Source organism: Corvus kubaryi, unplaced genomic scaffold (assembly GCF_017639235.1).
Source record: "Corvus kubaryi isolate FWS band 111438036 unplaced genomic scaffold, C.kubaryi_AGA036_p1.0 37354, whole genome shotgun sequence".
NCBI classification, from domain to species: Eukaryota; Metazoa; Chordata; class Aves; order Passeriformes; family Corvidae; genus Corvus; species Corvus kubaryi.
The window spans coordinates 15964742-15987951 of NW_024581116.1; positions in this window are offsets into that span (position 1 = coordinate 15964742).

Genomic DNA, 23210 nt, shown 5'->3' on the forward strand with positions numbered 1-23210 from the left:
TTATTATTTCACTATTTGAAAAATCATCCTGTATTTGTGCATGGGGAAGGACGAAACTTCACACCTGTGATCCTTACATCACTAGGGATCTCAGACTTGAATTGCCCAAGTAACACTAATTTATATTTTCTTATAGTTCCTCTGTCGGGGAAACAAGTTTTACCTTACAAAGAGAGCCAAACAGTGTTTCTGCACCCGGATAATTCTGCTCTGTATTCAGTGCTCCCTCTGCCAAAGATTTTAATCATAAACTATAATTAATATTGCTTAAAAGTAAACCAGTGAAGAAAACCAGTGAAACTACAGTTCTTACATTGCCTTTACAAAATTTAATTGGATTTCCCCAAGATAATAACTAACAACTTGAAGTGGACCAAGCTATAGCTTTAATTATGTACCTTACTAATTAGTTGCAATTTATATTTCATATTGTAGCCACCTTTCTTTACCTTATGGAATTAGAAAGATCAAAATTATTTAAGTATCAAAATTTTTAAAAACTGGAAAGAAACCAGATACTTCCTGACATGGGTTTGAGTACATGTATATGAGTAAATGCAAAAATACTGCTGGATTCCAGGAATTATCAGGATAGTAAAAACTTGATAAAACATCTAACCTTCTCTGTACAAATCAGCAACAAAAACCTATGAAACCCAAAATAAACATCTGAATGATGGAGCTATAGTTCTCACTTAGAGAACTCACTTCTCTTTAGTTTTCAAATTTAGTTCCTAAGAAAAAATCATTTGCCTTAAGATCTCCAGGCTACTGTATAGCTGCTGAGCTTACCATGAGGAAGTGCTACTTAGAAAACAGTGCAGGGAATCTTTTCTATCTCAAGTTCCAACTTGTTAACTTATTTATTTGTCCCAAAATGTGTCAAAAGACAATAATGCAGTGTGAAAGCTTCTAGGAGGTGCTGCATGACCTCCATAGCTGCATCTGCCCCTTGTCACATCTTATCTGCAACATCCTGACAGCATTCAGCATCATACCTCTCCTGCGAAAAACTGAAGCTAGGAACAGCTGTAGAACTAGCAGATGCCAAGGTATTAGTACTTTTCGTGATAAATAACCAAACCAACAACAAACAAAATGGTCTGATAGACAAGAAAATAACTTGAAACTTTTCTTCCATTTGCACTGAGTATTTTGTGTTTCAAGAGATGCCAGTTCTCTGGTGTGTTTATCTTCAATTTTCAGTCACTACCCTGTTTTCTGGTTTTGATTTTATCAAAAACAAAAAAAAACCAAAAAAACCTGTAGTTAAGGACTTTTAAAGCTTTTGCAATCTTTAAATAAGCTATTGACTAGAAGGCAGAGATCTCATGAGGAAGTAATATCTATTTAACTTCTTGTCTTACTGGCAATAAAGCATGATGAGATAAACAAAAAAAAAAAAAAGGAATACACATTACCTTAACAATAAACCACTATTTAAGAACAGATGTATTTTAAACATACCATAGCCCTCACTACGGAATTATAGAATCATAGAAAGTTTTGCTTGGAAGGAACCCTGAAGATCATCTAGTTCCAGCCCCGCTCCATGGGTAGGGCTTCCACCCACTCGTAACTATTAGATCAGGTTGCTCAGGGCACCATCCAGCTTTGCCTTGAACAGTTCCAGGAGTGGGGTATCCACAACCTCTGTGGGAAAATGAAAGGCAAATAACAATTTTTGTCTTCAAATATTATAAATAGACTATCTGCTGTTATAATTAGTGAATTAACAAGATCATGATTCTCCACAGAATTCGGTCACTATATATAAAGAACTTGGTTGTTCCATTAAGGTCATCTAACTTACAAATGAAATGAAGCACACATAATAGTATATTCACTAACTGTGTGTTATAGTTTGTTGTCAACACATTTATAAAATATATTAATAAACTGTTAGATTATTTTGCATGTTAATAAAAAACTAATTGAGAGTTATCTGTGATTGAATGTAATTAGTATTATCAAGAAACTATTCACATCATTAAGAATGCTATTGTTCTACTATAAATTCAAGATTTCTATTTCATTACAAGTAGAAACCCAAGAAGATATTTTATTCAAAGTAATTACATATATATTAATGCATATCTTCTCCTTGTAAGGACAATTTAAATTCAAGAGACCCCAAATTCAAATTAAGTGAAAAAAAATATTACCATTTTCACGCAATTTATAGGCACTCTGCACTGCCCAAGAAGTATTCAAATGAGATCTTACAGCTGTACAACAATTTCCAGGAAAACCCTTCACACTCCAGGACACTCCACACTTGTTCCCTTAGTGATTAATTTAATGTCCAGAAGAATGTGACTGTTATTTATGCTTTTAGCTAGCCTGTAACTGTTGCTATTATAAAGTTTAATTTTTGGACTAATAATACCTAAAGGGCAGAAATAGATGTGAGCCCCATCGTAGTCTGAGACATCACAAACAGATAGTTCCTTCTGTTTAAGTCATACAAAAATGAGCTCTTTATTCATAAGGAGATCTTAGAACACAAGTGTGAGCAAGACTTTTTCTGACTGGAAATATGGAAAGGAACCAGTCAGCCATGAAGTTGCATGGAGAGAATTATAAAAATAAAGCTGGCTAAGAAAGAGAGAGTCTGGAAACCAGAGAGGTGACGGGAAAGCAACAATAATAAAAACAACTATCAGTAAGCTTCAAAACAGGGCCAGGGTATGGGAGACATAACCAGGATTGGGAGTAGTGGAAGAAAGTAACACAGTGGAAAGCGAATGGGGCTGAGGAGGGATCAGAGTCAAAAAGAGGAGTAACTGTGATAGTGCAAACAAGATGAACACTGAATAAAAGGGCTTGTAGACAATGATTTTAGAAAGGACTGACCAGCCAGGGAGCAGGACTAGACTGAGATTTATCATCAGGACAGAAACTGGAAAGGAAATGGCAGAACAGGTTTGCAAGAATAGGAGGTGAGGGGTGTTAGGGGATCTCTCTAGGGCAAGGGAGAGAAGCGCAGATGACAAGTTCTTCCTGCCTCTTTTTTAAAAAAGAGGGTCTTCTACAAGGAACCAGACACAATTTTCCCCAAGGCTGTGTGTTTAAAAGATACAGATCTTCCTACTTTATCATCTGTGCAATACCAACACTAGCTGTTACCAGGATTCCCAATGCTCAACTGCAGGAGAAATGATAGGTTTCAAAATTTTCTTACCCAAACAGTATCCTTTCTGGAAGTGGGAGGGAGGAGGTACGAACATGTCTTTGTGCCATCACCATCTCTTAAGTGTGAGGCACACTTGTGTGACCTGCTTGTAACAGGTCCTTTGTTTTTCCTTCCTACTCTAGGTAATCTCCACTCCCAAGATTTTGATGACAGAACAGAGAAGAGAGTTTCCAACTCTTACAAACTGTTGTCAAACTCACTTCCCTATCATTCTCCTCTTCCTCACTCCTTTACTTCCCTTTCTTTAGTGGACTGTTTTCTGTTTGCTCTCTCCTCTGCTATTCCTTCCCTGTTTCCCCTTGGAAAGATACTTTTATGCCAATAGAAAAGCATTTATATGAGTACATATTATCACCCTTTTTTCAGGAATATTTACATGAATAAAATCCATTTTATCAGCAGATTTTGCATCTGTAGAAGAAAAAATGTTGGACAATCAATACTCTTCTTCCTCTCCTCTTCTTCTCTTTCCTTGTTTTTAATCTCTTCCCTGTCTCTCTCCTTTCAAATACAATCAAAATACATAAAACCCCCTGTATTTGGGAGTTTTGTTCTACATAGCAGAGGACAGATTAAATTGTTTACTTGTACGAAAATCAGGCTGCCCATCACTAATTCAGGATGAATGAGGGGCAGGACCTATCCAATGGACCTTTGTGAAGAGAACAGACTTGTATGCCAATTACAACCTGGGTTGTGCCTGTTATTGCACTCTTTCCCAGCTTACAGAGATCATACTAACTGGCTGATCTTCCACATTTTTTCAAGTTTTATTTTCCACTTGAAATGTCCCTAACCTAATGCTAATTGTTGCATCCAGATGCAAGACTGACAAAACTGACTGAGTGGCCATTAGGAGGATTTGGGAATAACAGGCTATAAGTAAAACCCAAAAAAAAATGAAGCTTATGAAAAAAATCTCTGCAAAATTTAAGTTTCATCAACCTCATATTTTTAATACTAAAGCAAGATTCATGGTCATGTTACACAGAGTTTTGCCACGCCCTAAACTCTTCCTGGAATGAAGACTGGAATTGTATCCAATAAAAGCAATTATTTATGTACTGATTATATGAAAATACATTAATTAGAACAACTCTGTTAATATTGCTGAGTAAAATACTCCAGGAGACACTAAAACTGAGGACCAGGTTTAACTAACAGTTTTATTTTGAGGTTTTTTCAGGCTTTATACCAGAACTTTTCACATGATCTTAATCTGGATACCTTGATCCGGATTTTATAGAATAGTATAAGTATAGGGTTAGGGTTAGGGTTAAACTTCATGCCACAATTTTAACTCATAGTTTTCTAAGAAAAAAAAGAAAAAAAGAAAAAAAACTACCAGAATGTTTACTTCTCTCAGAATGGTCAGTCCTGCATGTGGCTTCTGACAATTTCTTTCACCAAAAATCTGTCCTGCCAAACTGAAGGCCCTCTTGGGCACTCTGTGCTTACACAAACTAATATACAAAGGTCTGATTCTCAGGAATTTCTAGTCATGACCTTAATTAATATAACTAACCATAGTAGTTCCATGAAACCCAAAAGAATTAGTTTATCTCTCTCTCTAAGAAATGGTAGTTTTCTCCTCTCTCTGTAATGGATGTATGTCACCTTTGTTTTTAGGTGCAAGCTATGAAGTTGTATTCATTTAGATTTTAAAGTATAAATAGATACTAGAATTTGCAAAAAAAAGGGAAGCCCTGGCTCCTGGTCCTTTAATAATTGCCAACCTTTGTAAAAGAATATTATCCATGAGAGAAAACCACTTCACTATTCTTTGTATTTTCTTGAAATAAATAGCTAGGAATTTTAATTGACTTGTGACATATCAAAATAAGTCAGGAGACTAAGTAATTCAGCCTGTAGCTGATTTAATTAAAGCACACAACTTACACAGTATAGCAAACAAAATACTATAAAGTATAAAATTTTTGATTTATGTATAAGCATTTGTCAAATCACAAAATTTCAGTGGGGGAACACAAAAGCATACCACACCATGGACTTTTTCCCATTCCAGTATTAGCTTACAGTGATCAGCAATTTTATTATTACAGCTAAAATATAAAATTTTGGAAAAAATTCACACATTAAAGATGCTTTTAAATATTTCTTAAAGCCTGCAAAGGAATCACTTCCGTCCCTTCACCCTCCTTTGTGTTCATCTTTCTGGATGAAACCAAACAGCAAATCTAAACAGAAAGCTTAAAACCACGAAGATTTAAAATAAGGGGAACCTTTGTGAAACCCAGTAATATAATCTTAAATACAAGAATCAGAACTACAGCCACTACAGGGCATAAAATATTCAGTAACATCACCTATGGTTATCACTAGAGTTCTGATCTGGTTTTTTTCTTAATAATAGAAAAATAAAGATTGCCAGGAAGTCAGACACAAAAATTGGGCAGGGGTGTTTTGGGGCGTTTATCGTGCTTTTTTCATTAAGTACTATTTCCCTTAATCAATTAATTCTGTATAATAATGAAGAATACATATACAGAATACAGTATACTCAGGTCAGGCCATTCTCTGTTCAGTTTTTGCTATGGAGTCCATGAGAACTTGCACCTTCCATCAGGATTATCCATCTAGACGAAAATGTGAGAGTAAGGAAGCCTTTGTGGTGAGGTGCCTCACCAAATCCCTTTTGTGGCAGGCAGGTGTAAGTGAGACCATGCAGCTGCTTCCAGCTTAAAACAGATCCCCTCATTCTGCATGGAATTCCCCAGCAGCTTCCACATCCTTATCAGTGCTCACCCTCAGAGTCAAACCCTTCAGCCAGGGGATGACAGATTCTAAAAACAAAGAGATTATATTGTCATACAAATACTGACCCTGTGACAAGCTACGGAATGCTCTGGGATGCATTTTGAAGGGTGGAAGGGAACTGATCAGCAAAATTTTATTCTGGATTCTTGGAGGGGGAGGGGAGGGCTTGAGTTTTTTTGGCCTCCTCTGTTCTTTAACTTACTCTGGCCATCTTATGGTTGGCAAAAGCACATGCTCTACACTTTAACTGCACAGAGCTGCCCTTACTGGTGCCAGCTATTACTGTGTGCTCTGAGCAGTCCTTCTCTAGCTATCCTGACAGCCAACACATAATCTTCAGCTAAGGTGTTATTCAATTTGTGCACTTGTGGGAGATTTTTGCCCTGCAGAGGGACAATAGGATGAAGAAAAGCTGTAGATATGGAACAGAAATTGCAATCATAAGATCACCCTAGGAGCAAGTCATCTTTAAAAAGTAAGAACCAATTTTTGAAATATTGGTTTGAAGAAAGTCTCACTATACATTTTCTTTCTTTTTTAATTTCATGTTACAGTTAAACTGCCATCTCACCTGGGTTTTTCAGAGCTTAGACTGAAACAGAATGCTATCACTGGCTAACTTGACCATGACTACGTATTTTGTTCCTGCCTAATACATATTTGATCCTGTCAAATCTCCTAACCACACAAAGAATTTTAAATTGGTTATAAGATCATTTAGAATATCTTTCACGAAAAATCATGTATTATTTAAGGTATTTACTACATATTATCTTAGATAGATATTATATGTGTATTTACATAAGATTCTTTTTTCATTTATAGTTTGTAATATTTCTTTTCATTTAGAAGGGGTGCTGCACATTAAATAAGACAAGAAAGGTTGAACTGCAGCAAAAAGGTCTGGTCCCTAATTTAGTAGTAAATGAAAGCTATTACGTATCAATAATAGGCTTGTGTTGTGCCTCTGGAGAGCTTTCAGGTCATTAGAATTTTTACTTGTCACCAAGAAAAATGACAGATCAGAAATAGCTAAGTACAGCAGTCAAGACTAAAAGTGACTTCACAAATTACAAGGGAAAAATAATTCTATGTTTTTTTCAAATAACTCCTAAAATCTATTGCAGATATTTAAACCTCTACATATTCTGCAATGTCTTTTGGGTTTGAGGTTTTCTCTCTCCTCTGAGAAAATACATTTGAGTGTTTTATATGATAGAGAAGTTTTATAGTGAAAACAATAACTGACACTACCATAAGACTTTAATCTCAAAGTTCTCTATTTTTTAGTGGACTTGGATTCAAACCAGCAGGAAAAATATTTCAAAAATCGATATTTACACGACATAAACAAAAGTTGTTATACTGATCATTTAAATGTTTCCCAAATTTACCATCATCTCTCTCTTTGCAAGATAGCTATTAAAAATAGCACTTCAATTACTTTTTTACTTTTGAATGAATTTTGCTGAGTTTATTTTACGATTTTATAATTATACAATGAAAAAGTAGTTGTGTTTCTTTTTATATATGTGTAATTCATATAACATCAAACTTTAATTTCAAGGATGTACAGATTATCTTTTTTGGAGTGAGAGGCAAGCACTGAGATATGGACAGTGGCAGAGGAGATGACATCTCTGTACAGACTCTTTCCAGGAAAATTACGTTTACTGAGTCATACCATATAAATAATAATAAAGGCACATACAAACCAGAAATTAAACATTTTCATATCGTTATTGGAAATCAATATAATACAGATATTCAGGGAAACCTACTTAACTGCTGGTGAAGATGCAAAAGACATAACAGAAATTTACAGTTTCTTATACTCCGGCTTCTGTGTTTTAAGCAAAGAAGAAATTGAAGCTCTGTATTAAAAAGCCACAATATTTGTCATCAAATTTCAGTTATCCAAGTGTACTTCCTTCCCTTATATATCAGAAGTAGCAGTCTTAAAACTCTACTAATTTCTTTCCCCAACTGGTGACTTCATGTATGAAGAGCCCAGTTTGGAAAATTGAAAGGAATCCAAGGACAGCAGTTTATTTTACCATATTGTAGCTTAAACTTCTGCATAAATGTGTGCCAGTTGACAGTATGAAAAAATTACATTATCTGTTATCCACTCTAATGGCAAGCCATCTCCTGTTGAATGAGTAATTTCTCGTAAGTAGTCATAGTTTGTACACAGGTGCTTTGATCAAGGCAGAGATGGAGAATTACTGATTCCACACAGCAGCAGGAGACAGACCCTGCCCTTTTTGCTACTCATGTAGTACTTAGAGAATCGCTAAAAAGGCATCAAAAATTACACTTTCTTGTGATATGCAGTATTATCTGCTTCCTAGTTTTATGGTGTGTCAAGGTCTGGTGAAGCTACTTCAATCTATTTCTACTATGCACTGAAGAGAAAAAGAATTGTGAGCATAAGTACTAGAAGGCTGAAAATACAGATATGTCTGAATAAAGGATTGATGTCTAAAATGAAAGCTTCTGTTTATTGATCACAAGCTTCTTTCTGTGACAGTAATAGCTACAGCAGGAGAATATTGGAATGAACTCGGCAAACAATCAACCATTTGGACTAATGTTAATATTTAAGACTGTTAATGGGTGGATAGCTACCAAAACAATATTTCTATATTGAAACCAGGTTTTTTTAAAAGAACAGCATTGTTCAAATTTCATTAGATCACTAGTGAAAGCTGTCCCACTGACCTGAACAATATGCTCTATAAAACCTCTCATTCTGGAAATGTCCCACATAACTGAGATGGAGCCAGAGCTGGCCTACTCATCCCCTACAATTGGTAAAATCTTAAAAATAAAGCAAAACTGCAATACAACAATCCCTCTAACTCTACTGAAACTCATTATCATCTTTTTCTCTTCTAACAGACATCTAACCATGGCCTGCAAATTATGTGTTTCCAAAGAACATCTTTAAAGAATAAAAAAGTCTATAAAATTTCTACATAAACCTGACTTTTTCATTTCAAGCATTAATATGCTGTTTTAATCTCAAACGTATCAGCTAAAACATTAAAGAGAAGGCCATTGAAGAAATAATAATGAGGAAGAACCTGACACATGGGTGTCCTGGTGGTTAGTGCTAGGAGAAAAATACTGTGGGATGCATTACCATTTACATAAACTGTTGGAGTGAAAGCTTCTCTGGACTCAGGCCCAGAGGAAAGCCAAAGCACAGGGGTTGAATTAAAACCTTTGGATAAGCTGAGATACATGAAGTCACACCAAAGTGAAACAGAAATACAGATTTTTAATTTTTAGTAGAAATATATGCTAAGTGCCTTAAACATTAAAAAGCTGCAGCAGAGACCTTAAACACAGTTCTTACTGCAGCAGTGCTACCTTTTCACAGAATTCTTTACTTTAGACAAAATACAGATAGAACTATACTGTTCACATGAACAATAAGAGCTGATAGAAACTGTATTTGCAAATCTGTGTAATACCTATGTAGCACTTGTGTAAGACTTACAACTGTTAGAATTAGACGAAGATAGGTTAAGAAAAGGAAAACTAGAATCGTGTGTTAATCTTATTGGTCAATTAACAAATATAATCTACACTTCTGTAAGAAAATATATATGGAGCATACAGAGCATATAGGAGAAGAAGAAGCTGGTTTTTGCCTGCTCTTGCTGTTGCTGCTTGGCTTTATCATGTAACCCCCTTTGAACTCTGCCTTCAAGAAAGCTATGAGACTATGAAACAAAGAATTTAGCAGAACAGCAGCCTCCTCTGCTCTTCTACCCTGGCCCGAGAAGGAAGGGTAACCCATCAAAAGCTCAACAATAAACCAATGTCTATATAGATTATGTTCATTTAAAATTGAAGATTCTTTTTTACATGCATTTTTAAAAGAATTAAAGTGATTCCATTTATTGTGCATTACAGGAAGAATGGTCAGGTGACTTAAAATGGATTTGAAGCAGCAGAAAAATTGAAACAAGCTTGGTATGACTCAACAGAAAATTGGTTTATATTTTAATATTCTGGGGGAAGTAATCAACAATTGCTTATTTGCAATATATTCTGCTCTCCTCAGAATCTCAATATATCATACATTTTGCTTAAAACGTCAGTGGAGTCAGACTAAGGTGAATTGATCAAGTAATAACTCAATATCCTTTAATGATTCCAGGTGGGAACTAACAGTCACTTCTGTCAGACTGGATGCACACCATAGGGGCAACCTTTCAGTACAGAAGAAAGAGGGAAGTGGAGAAAAGGGAGCGGAATTCAGCCAAAGTGTCCTCTCCATTAGAAGGTCCAATAAAAGGATATTTTGTATTGGCTACAGAAGCAGTATAAGAACTGGGAGAGTAGTAACTCATTCTGTAAGTCAACAAGATTCTTCTATGCTTGCAAGCCAGCAACCAATTCACCTTTAAAGACATTCAATATGCATTTAATGCTTTATAAATAAGCAGAGTAATAATAGTAATGTACAAGGAAAAGGGTACTACAGATTGTACTGAATATCCTGGTTCTCACTGCTTGACACATATCCCTGACTTTACATCCTATTCAATGATACATAAAAGGTAATTACTTCAGTCTGGAGCATTTGTAAGTGCTGATCATGCTCCCTATTCTCCACATTTAACCTACTTCACTTCAAGCTAGGCACACTCCTTCAGCTGTATTTATGTACTAGATGCAGGGGGGGTTATAGTGAAAAATGGTTGTATCGTGTGAGAGTGAATAGTCCGGCAATAAACACAAAATTTCAGGCTATATTCACAACACTGTGGGTTTGATGCTTCAGTTCTCAGTTGGTAGTAACCATTTTATCCAATCATCTCCTTTCATAAGCAAGTGGCTAGTTCAAGTTACTTCTCCAGTGAGTGACTTGAACTTTAACATATTAACAAAAGATAAATTACAGATTACTCCAGCTAACAAAAAAAGAAGTATAGCTACCATCACACCATCACAACCTATAAACACAGCATCAATGTAGTTCTGAGAAGTACTAAATTTTTTGTACTTTAAAATGTTATTAATTTTTTTGTAAAACTTTGGATTCTATTAATTTCTTGCCCACATAATAGATTACTTAGTAGACCTGAATGATTAGCAAATTCATCCAAATTAAAACATGTTGGTTCAAGTTTTATCATGAATGCATATACACAGACAACATTAAACATAGTAACTTAAGCTGTTCTAATCCAGACATAAAATATATAAAAAAGGTGTCTGCTGAAGAGGCATCAATGTGTGTCATCTCTGATGGCAAAATAATAATTAAGCCACTTAACTCATCAATAGGCCTGACAAGGGATTAGTATAGAACAGGGTCACTGTAGACATGACATGAAATTTTCTGTAATTTTTCTGGTTTAGAAATTCACAGCTATTTTCTACAAAAGGGGTAAATACTTGCAAAGCTTATTTAGAATCCTTCAACATTCTAGTGTTTCCCATAAGCCTTCTCTGACATTTGACCTACGTCTCACAGGTCAGGACATTTTATCTGAGTTAGGAATAATTACAACTGACAGCAGCTCATAGCTTTTTTTTCCCTACTCTTAGTTGTAGAGAAAGAAGAACAGAGACAACAGATTAGAGGATTGTTCAGCTATCCAATTTGCGACCTATTAGAGTCTTGAACAATCTTTTATTCTTGCTGGATGGGCTCATTTGTAAGTTTATCTCATGGAAACTTTGGTCACAAGGAAACTCATGTGACAAGAAACTTGATAAACAATTCTTGAAGAATTACTGTCAGAAATCACTTCCATGGAATCTGATGCATTATCAGAGCATTCAGTATCAAGGAATAATGCTGGTACTTTTGCAAGTAGGCATTTTCTAAAGTACTACTAAAAAAAAGACATTGAACTCTTTTGAAGACATTCATTATACCTGTTTTCTTCACAAAGGGTTCGTCTCATCTTCAGAGGGGCCCTGTCACTGTTAATTTAAAATTTATAGTAGATACAAGCCGATTCATTGTCCAGTTACCTCTTATAGCCAGAGTTTAGCATTAGGATTAAGTATGGCCCACATCAAAATAAATTCCTAAGGCCTAGGCATTAAATTAGAAAAATGGGCTGTAACAAAAGTTCACAGTAGTTCTTTAATCCAGAATAGGTCTCCTCCTTTCTGTAAGATTATTTTTTAGTTATTTCTTATTTAGATACTTATATTTGTCCTTAGAAATAGCAGTTAGCATCTTAGTAGTTCAGCATCTTCTAATCCTTGATGGTTTCTTCTAACAGAATTCCTTCATCATTAGATGAACACATTTAAACAGCATGAGCCACCTCTCAACAGCTATCCTGCATAATTCCCAAATATTTCATTTTCTTGAAGAGGAAACTTTCCCCAGTCTATTGTAGAAGATTGTATTTAAACTATACAAATGTGTAATGGCATGAGGGTCTCTCCAGCACCATCCTCCAGCCTCTCACAGAACTGGTACAGTAGCTGTGGGGTAGTCACCTCACTCTCTCTCTTCCAACCTCAGTTTTAGTAACGCTTAAGTATCCCACTCAGCCCAGAGAGAAGGCAGGTTCAAAAACTTCCTGCAAACAGAGAAGCCCTGCTGTCTGGCAAGAAGAGGGTCATACTGTAGGAAAACCATCTAAAAGACTGAACATTTATTATTACAGGTATTATCATTCAAGAGTCTGTGTCTCTGTTACTCTGATAAGAAAAGCTGTGTTTTGTCCCACTAACACCATTACCAGCCTCAGTCGTCAGGGTACACTGGCAACAGTAAGTGTTGAGAAAAGCACAGGAAGTTACAACAAACTTAATTATGAGTGTGCCTTCAGCCTGAAGCCTGGATTTCCACTGCTGTGGAAGTATTACATGTACCTGTGTCTTCCATCTCATTGCATGTGTGTGCAGGTTTTATGTGGCTTTTCATGTTCTGGCATTCAGTCGCAGTCCAGGACAAAGTAGATAAGTGTGGGATGGCATGAGTTTGGTTTTGTCAACACAATCACTGATCACTGAAGAAAAGACAGTTTTGAGCTTGTGTGAAAGAGGTAGCTGATTTTGAATCCCCTTGTCAAGTTAAAAATGTGGACTTACTGCCTTAGTTGAGAAAGTGGGAAAGGTAGGTTTTGTTTTGTTTTCAGATATTACTCTTTTTTCTCTAGATAAAACCCAGGTTAACTGTGTAGCTGCTTTAAAGCTTCCATTTAAGCGTTAAAATTATTCATTCCAACCACAAATAATGAATAAAATGACCACATTTATTAGAGACAACAGGGTTTTTAGCTGAAAATCTCACTTTGGGAAGCCACACAATTACTGACAAATGACATAGGGCAACTAGAATAAGAATATTGTATAATGTTTTTCTTAGAAGGAGAAAATTATTTAGCTGTGGTGTGAATCAAGCAAAAGCAGATCAAATTGTATGATGCAGTAGAAATAACATTTTCAATTACTGTTCCACTATTATTCTGTAAAATCTCATCTTTCATGGATACACTCTTTGTGTCTAAATTGTATAGAATAAAATACATAGTAGCATGGCAAGACAGGTCTAAAGAAAGAAGAAGTAATTTCAGTTTGACATTAAGATAGTTTCTTATCATTGTAACAATGCTAACACCATTAAAAATGTTCTCAACACTGATCACAGAACTATTTTTTTAATATCAGAACAATATTTTTAACTGTACGTGCAGTTTTATATTGCTTAATACATTTACTATGTCATTTCACCATAGCCCTCACTAAATTTGATTAACAAGATATGTGACCAGTTATTAAAAGGGGAAGTGTTTGCTAAATGGCAGCAAAATAACTGTGACTGAAGATCTGATGAAGGAGCACAGGAAAGAAACATCTCACAAAAGCAGAACAATTCATAAGTCTGTAGTGCATGTTCTATTTATTGAATTTTACTCATTCATCCTATTAAGTGAATGTAAAGAACACCATACTCACTTTCCGTGTATTCTATTGGGGGGAAGGTTTAATATCACTGCTAGCACAGTAGGATACAAATACCTTAGTAATTTTAGAAGAAACTCTGTTTCTTTCTGTCCCTCACCAGGTGAGAAATTACTTGGCTTTTTTTATCTACTGTATGACTGAAGATTTTCTTTGTAGTATTGAAGTTTTTGCTGCTCTGATGAAGTGTAGAAAGGAATTCAATGCTGGAATTCAGCACAATCTACATATTCTGGGTAGCACTCACTGAGGTTGGTAACTCCCTTCTCCAGGGAATGATAGGTGTTGATGATGATCACACTCAAGACAGGTGTGCTAGCTTAGGTAGCTGAAGTTGTTTCCATGGAGACCTTTGGAAATCACAGTTAAAGCTTTAAACACGGGCATATTGCGTGCAGAGCAAAACCAAGAGAGCCATCTGAGCTGGGCAGTAGGGACAGCTAAGAATACTAGGGCAAGTTCTTAGACTGCTCTCCTAGCACACTTAGGCAGAAAGAAGCTGACTCCTCAGAGGATTCACAGCTGTGCATCCTCCTTTACAAGCTGACAGCAAGGATATTTCAGGCATTTGCTACAGCAGTGCTATCCTCTCCCCTTCCCAGAGGCCAGCATACAGAGCAATTACAGCACATGTGCAAGGCACAGGTCCCCACTTTCCTCCCAGCCAGAACACAGATTTAAAGCAGGAGTCACCCCTCCATAAGTACATTAATACCTTGGGTTATTTTCGGGTTCTTGTGAATCTGCTTTTTCTTACCGAAACTGAGGTCTCCCAGAGGACTGTCTACAACACCAAGCTTGATTTACTTTTCCTTCTTCAAACACACAAAAGTCCAGGAGAACTTTGGAATTCTGAATCCCATTCCCTGCTATTCAGTCAACAAACTTTTCAGTAACTTGCCAATTTCTACCTTAACAGTGCTTAAAATTTTACTTCCTCCTACTAGGAGGCAGAATTTGTTGCTCTAATGAGCTAGAAACCTTCAGATTTCCAGTCTGTGTTTATTCCTGTCTGCTATTTACACTTGGTTGTTCATGTGTCAGTGTAGTGTCTCATTCTCTGCCCAGCATATTTATACTTGTCCACCCTATGCCTTCTTAATCCCTGTTCTGTTAGGTCACAAAATGCTGTCTTTCAGGTGAGCACAAGTAGGGTTAAAACAAATGGAAATTCTTCCTCTTCCTCCTTTATTAAAAGCAAAGTAGTAATTCCCTTCCTTTTTCCTGTTCCCCCAGCTCCCCCTCCCGTTTCTATTTATTTAGGCCATTGGGAAAAGGCAATAGCACCTGAAGCAAACTCCCTTTCCCTGCCACAGTACGGGAGCCAGTGTGAAATGCAATCTGTTAGTATGCGGTGAGTTTAGTTATGCTAAAATTCAATTAGGCTCATAAGCAGTTGAGGAGCAAAGACACCAGGACAAACCCAACTGTTTTTTTCATCTATGAAACCATCAGGCTAAATTGTTTTCCCACATATGTAAATATTACTCTGGCTGAGAGTTTGCATTTGTACAAGAGCAGATTCACCCTCTGACCCAGCTATGTAGGCTCTCACACTTCTTGCAATTACCTCACATTAGTTCAAAAGAGAACTGACCTATACGTGGGTGAAGGTCTCTGCCAGCTGATGTATTCCCCCAGGAAGAATGTCATGTCATGTCATCTCATCCATCTTATGTCACACTGGTGTGAGACACAGGCACAGGGATGCTTTTATCATAAAATCTGGTGAGCACTGTGTTCTTCAAATTTAGGCTTTACTGTAAAGCCTAAAAATTCCAAGAAGTTGCAAGATGTGTTGATAATTTCAATGTTTAATGCCACAATTTTAAAAGCCATGTATGTTTGCAAGTAAAAGTAGCAAGAACTAGAGGGAAAAAACAAATTTGAAAAATCTCAAGCTAATAGATATTTTAAATGTTATGCTTTTAAATGCTGCAAAAGTACAGGTTTTAAGTGATTGCTGTAAAAAAATACATTTATAACATTTGCCCCCAATCCTTACTAGTGGATTTTTGTACCTGTAAGTAAATACAGGTCACTTCATAGCCTGTGAGTTTTGTGCTTTTTTACATGCAGCTGTTTGTCACTGTTTTCCATGTCATAGGTGTTCTAGAAATAATTTCTATTCCTACATATAAGGCGCTGTAAGAATGCAATTGCATTTGCCATCTACAGCTCTTCTGCAAACCAGAATCTAAGTATCTATGAACTTGAAAGTTCAAACCTAATTTATTAATGGATAAATTATTATAGAACCCTGATGTGCTACAGACAAAAAAAATGGGAAGAGAACAACACTGTGTGTGATAAATATGATGGATCAGCTGCATTAGTGGACAAGGAAAGGGCTACAGATGTCATTTACTTGGACTTCTATAAGGCCTTTGACAGGTCCCCACAATATCCTTCTCTCTCAACTGGAGAGAGCTGGATTTGATGGGTGGACTCTTTGGTGGATAAGGAATTGATTGGACACCAAGAGGATAGTTGTCAATGGCTCAGTGTCCTGACAGACATCAGTGACAAGAGGTGTCCATCAGGAATCTGTATTGGAACTGGTGCTTAATATCTTCATTAAAAACATTAACGAAGGGATCAGGTGTGTCCTCAGCAATTCTGCATGACACCAAGCTGAGTGGTGTGATTGACACTCCTGAAGGACAGGATGCCATCCAGAGGGACCTGGACAAGCTCAAGAAGTGGTCCATGGGAATCTCATGAGGTTTAAGACCAAGAATAAGGTGTTGCACCTGGGTTGGGGAAACCCCTGGTATCAATCCAAGGCTGGGGGATGAACAGATTGAAAGCAGCCCTGCTGAGAAGGATTTGGGGGTGCTGGTGGATGAGAAGCTGGACATTACCTGGCCATGTGCCCTTGCAGCCCAGAAAGCCAAATGTGTCCTGGGCTGAACTAAAAGTAGTGTGGGCCAGAAGGGCGAGGGAGAGGATTCTGTACCTATGCTCTGCCCTGGTGAGACCCCACCTGGATGTATCCAGGTTTGGGGTCCCCAGAAAGAACGGGGTTAACACACCAGGAATGGGATTCTTCTAATCTAGAAGCAGAGAGCCTACTAAGAAATTATTCTGTTCTGGTTTCCTAGGTCCTGCATACAGTCAAGATGGAGAGGCAAGAACATCCATCAAACCATTCAACTCAGATGTCTAATTGCCTTAGACAGACAGGATCTGTGTCCACTGCCTGTAAGAGACAACTGCCCTAGGGATGGTGCACAGGTGACTGGTATCAGGACATGAATCCTATGCTATGGCAGAAGTTTCCTCAAGGCATTGTATGTGCAGTGTAACTAACTCCTATTGAAATCAGTGGACAACCACAAAGACTAAACATATATTTAGCTAAAATAAAGCAGAAGTTATAAAATTGTAACAGCAAATATTGGGAAAGGTTGCTTCAATAAAATCTTTGCTTTACTTGGAAATGCATCTAATGTATCCTATTAGGGAATAACCAATCACAGAAATGTAAAAAACCCTAGATGCATGGTGCAAAAATGTAGACTTCAGAATTTTTTTCTTTTTCCATTTAAACCACTTAACACACATGTATCATAAACAAAAGGCACTTACACATTGCCAATCTTCCAGATGTTCTTGGCTTCCTTTGTGGGCTACTGTTTGCTAAAAAAGACTTCTTGTTCAAGAAAAGCCTTTGGCATACTTAGTTGACAAAAATTCACTGTTCGAAGGGTATCGCCCCTGATGTGTCTGATGGATACTAAGTACAAATGAATAAATTAATTTCTTTCATAAATAAATAGAGCTTGCAAGTAGTAATCATAGATCTAAATGTTAAAGTATGGAAAGATTTTTGTGGTTACAGGGCAATGCTTCTAGGGCTGACATTAAATCTCCATCAAAGTTTACTACTAATATTTTACTTCTCAGGTTAAGTAGAATTCATGAAGATGAAGTAATACTAATAGCTTGTTCTCTCAAAAAAGAAGTTTTTGCAAAGAGAAAGAAAAGGAATGTAAAACAGATAGAAAAGACCTTTTGATAATCATCTGTCACTAACTACACATCCAATCTCTAAAAAATAGTAGGTTAATGATGGTAACCCATATAACAAAGATTTCCTCCTACACGTTTGTACACTCTAAGACACCTTTTGACTCCAGTTTCCACCTCAGCATCAGAATATCATATTGCAGATGCCCAGGGAACAGTTGTGAAGCAAGGGAGGAAGCAGTTCTCAGCCTGGTAAAAGCCATTTAACTTGATGTCATTTCAAGAAAAATTTGGATAGCCAAAAGGAAAGATTTGTTCCAAAGAGCCAAGAAAGCTGACAGTCCCATCAGAGGAGCAGCATATAAATGCCAGCAGCATTTCTATGATCTCAGATTATTTGCACTGCCAAAGTAAGAAGCTGCTGATTTAAAACTGTCTCTGCTGATTTAAAACTGTCTCTGCTGATTTAAAACTGTCCTATCCAACATAGGAAGGATTCAGCAGCATCAACAGCACCAGAGCATTTAGTGGTTCCAAATGTACCACAAGCACACAAAATGCCCACCAATCCAGCCTGAAGGAGTGGGAATTAGGCATTATATAATCAACAAGATATTAAAAAAATTATGGGTAGAGAAAAGTGGGGAAATATTGAGAAGTATTTGTATTTTACCTCTTATAGAGTGCCCAAGTGGGAACAAGCAACTGAAAATCATGAGAGAGAAATCACTGGCAACTTTTCTGACAGTGACATTTGTACAGTTCAGCAACCTCATACTCTCAGAAAAATGGACATAGGATTGACAAGTGACTGGCAGAAATACCCCTGGAATAATTATGGAAGAGTAGCATAACAGGCATCAAGGAAGGATTTATTGCAGAGTGCTACTTAAAAAAATAGGAAGGCTCCAGTACTGAAAAACTTCATCCCAAATCTGCAGCAAGGTCTGTAATTCTAAGCAGTTTCCAAAATGGGCAACACTTACAGATCCTAGACTCAGAGATTTTAAGACCTCTTAAAATCAGTCTTAATGGACTGTTCTCATCATCTTCTCTGCTTGCCTGCACAGCACAAGCTGTAACATTCCACCTAATGACAACTTGTAGAATTCAAACATATGTAACTATTATAACTTCTTTCACACTTGACTTGACGTGCGGTAGGTGTTTGTAAAGCAATGTGCAATGAGATGAACAGAAAGTGAAGATACAGTCACTAGCAGGGGCTATAGTAGCCACAGTGCCAAGATTTCCACCAAACATGGGGAGTTTAGCTGCTGAATTCTTATACGGGATTTTAATGCATATTATACAAACAAAGAAAAAAGGCACAATGTTCAACTCCTCACAATCATGTGACTGAGTCTTTATATAAAATATAGCGACTAATTTGAAACTCTCTAAAAGAAATGCGACACCTTTTTGTGTTCCAGAGGGATTTTTATCTCTTACTTATATACAATATTACACATAGATATGGATCTTCTATCTGTATTCTCTTACAGATGAACTATTTTCATGAAGAAATATAAAAATTACTATACCAGTAGTAGTAGTAGGAGTAGTACTCTGCACCATCTAGGATTTTATCTGTGAACATAAGAGACATCAGAATCTACCAAGTGAAGGAGCATAAAAATTAATTTTCCATAATGATGACAAGATAAAATGAATACACTTGGCCTAAAATCAACTGCCTGCCTTTATGCCATGTAACTATTTTATTACTTGAGAATAACATCTTTCACATGCAAAACTCCACTTTGAGTCACTATACATCACATAGTATTAGTCTTCACATCATTCACCCAGGAAATACAGCACGTACAGCAGAAGTGGTATTCTGTCCCCATACCCTCTTCAATGAAAAAAAATATTAGGGGTTTCCGTGCCACAGGTGGTTTTTCTCCCCTTTTATTTTTCATTGTCTCTAACTACTAGAAATGAAACAATGGATTTTCACACGTTAACGCATCTGAATAGATGTTTAAGATCTAAAAGCACAGATGGTATTGGAGGTGAGCCAACTTTGAGGCTTATTTTGTAGCTTGAAGCTTTTTTTCAGCTGATCTGCATTCGGAAGGCACCATTGGGCCCAAGAAGCAAAAGACCCAGAGTATTCATGGGCATAGGCAGAGATTCTTGTCTCTGTGTAGGCTGACTTAAGATCTATGCTGTAGCTTTGCCAGATTTCCAGCATGTGGTTGGTATGCAATGACACATCTGCTCTGACTGAACGGGAGGGAGGGAGATGCAGAAAATGGCTACTATTTCGAAATCATGCTTTTCTGCAGCAGAATCAGAAACTGCCTGGAACAAGAGATATGAGTTTTAGAGGAAGAATATCTAAGTTAGTGAAGGTAAAAATTAACATTGAAAACGTTTTTACTGTTTGACTTTTATTGAACTTGTGAAATGTGAAACATTTAATTAGAGGAAATTATTTTTCTTTCAGAAATACTCTCCTTTTATTCTATTTAATTTAATTTTCTGACACTTTTACACTGACAATCCCTTAGCCAGCATCCTCAGCACATAGCTGCTGTGAGTTCAGCTTTTCCTCAGAGGACATGTAGCACAACCATTAAAAAGATATGGAAAAGTACTAGAAAATCTCCATTTCTGCTTTGTAACTGCCATGAATTCTCTGAGAAATTGAATCTATATAAAATAGTCTTTCTGTGCTCTCCTTATTCTTCTGTAAATTTTCTGCAATTTTCATTTCATTTTTAGTGCCTGGAGGGTCAAATAAGATTCTTCCATGCACAGGACAGAAATGCAGAAATAGACAACCTCTGTTCTAAAACTATCATAATATTAACTGATAGAGTACTAAAAATTGTGGGGGAAAATGAAAAAAAAAAAAAATCCCAGGGTGTAGGAGCTTATGCAATTTATTCAAGTTAACATAAAAACCTAGCAAATTAATCTAGATGGATCACTTGAAGGCCAGCTGTGTGCCTGTGTCTTATCCACTAATGAATTATAAAACAATATAATTCACTTATAGGGATATTGTCATATTAATGAATCTGTCTTTTAAAAAGCGACAAAAGGAGGCATAGAAATGTTGTAAAGTATGTTAAATTCAACTTTAGTCAAAGACTTGGGATATAAATCTCTGTGTCACAGAATCCCAAAAATTCCACAGAAGGGAAGTTGATGTTTCAATGCCATTGTCTATACAGGAGAAACATGATGGTCCAAATGTTTCCATAGGCAGAACAGCCTTGCTAGTGAAAAAAGGACTCCGAAAAAGTGTGCCCAAGTGGCCAAGACAGCCAACGGCTTTCTGGCCTGTATCAGGAATAGTGTGGCCAGCAGGAGCAGAGAAGCAATTCTTCCCCTGTTCTTGGCACTGGTGAGGTCGCACCTTGAATCCTGTGTCGAGTTCTGGGCCTCCCAATTTAGGAAGGATGTTGAACTGCTAGTGCATGTCCAGAAAAGGTAACAAGGCTGGTGAAGGGTCTGGAATACAGGTCCTGTGAGGAGCAACTGAGAGATCTAGGGCTGTTTAGCCTGGAAAAAAAGGAAGCTCAGGGGTGACCTTATCACTCTCTAAAACTACCTAAAGGAGGTTGTAGCCACGTTGGGGTTGACCTCTTCTCCCAGACAGCCAGTGACAGGACAAGAGGACACAGTCTTAAGCTGTACCAGGGGACACTTAGGGTGGACATTAGGAAGAAGTTCTTCACAGAAAGGGTGACTGAGCATTGGAATGGGCTGCTCAGGGAGGTGGTGGAGGTGCTCTCCCTGGAGGTGTTTAAGACTGGATGTTGCATTAGTGCTATGGTCTAGTTAACAAGGTAGGTCATAGGTTGGATTTGATGATCTCAAAGGTCTTTTCCAAGCTAGTTGATTCTAATACTCTGTGATCAATTTGAGGATTTTGTACTCCCCTTCCAAGCAGATAATGTCCAACATAGTTATATGGTGCCCTAATTCCAGATTTCTGAAGGTCCTACATCATCTAATTTCATCATTTTTAAGCACTAAATTATGAACAAATAAATATACCTCATTGCATAAAGAGAACTGCATTCCTTATTAGTGTGCTAAATACTGAAGCAAATAGAAATTTATGTGGGCCTAGAAACCAAGCTTCATCTCTGATTTTTGTTTCAAAGTAATCCAGTTTGCACACCTAAACGCACAGGATATTTGTGGGGGGAAAAAAAGCAAGGGGTTACAGATTTTGCTCACCATTCAGACATCTCCAATTTTATAAAGTATTATTACAAAGCTACTAAAAACCCTACTATAATTCATCTCATGGATCTAATTACTTATTTCTCCCCATTGAGTCCAAAATTTTCAGTCTTTCTCTGTCATCATGTCTTATCATTTTCGCTTTGATCTAAGAAATAGCTGACTAATATCTCTTTGCAGTTCATCAACTCTCTACTGATTCTTAAATGTTAATTAAATGCATTTTCAGCCTCACCAGAATTTTTCAGCTTCCCTATCAATATAATTTTTTTTCCAGTCTATAGTAATTTAATTTTGGAAGAAATTTTCACATATAATGTTTTTATACAAAAAGCAATTCATTGCATTTCAGTGATATTTAAGAAATACACTACAAATCATCTGTATCTAGCTTACATTTGCTTAAATAACCATATGTCAAATCATTCATTTTTATTTCAACTTCATAAATTTGGAATAATAAAGCAGTTGGAATATATGTTCTTGTATCAACTATACACCAAATAACTTGTTAATCAAATGTACAAAGACAAGGGAATTCAAAGGATGCATTTATTATGTCACTGCAGATCAGTTAATAATGCAGATGTCTAATTATGTAATTAGATTTAGCATTCAGATGCCACACATGATTAACTTAATTACAAAATGAATTTAAAAATCAATCCTGCAAAAGGTAAACTTTTACTATGGGGCTGCTCAATAAATTTTTCAAATATTGCAGACAAAGTTATGAAGTATTTAAGATACCACTAAATGTAAATTAATAGTGAAATAATTTGTATGCGTGTTTCTTCTTAACAGAAACATACTCATACATCAAATTTATAGTCCATTACTTTGTCTAGTAGATAGCAGTAATAATGAAGATAATGCAGAATTCTAATTATATGTGGAATAATATATTAAAAAACCAAACAATTTTGTACTAAATGTAGCCTTCTCTAAAGAAAAGCAAAAATCCCAGTTGGTCAAGAAAACGCTCCACATTTTTGTGATAATGACCTAGAGACTGTGCATAGTGATGCTGATTAAAACATGAAAGAGTTGTTTTAAGTCATGTAATTCAGTCATAACTGAAATCATGATTTGTCTAAACTTC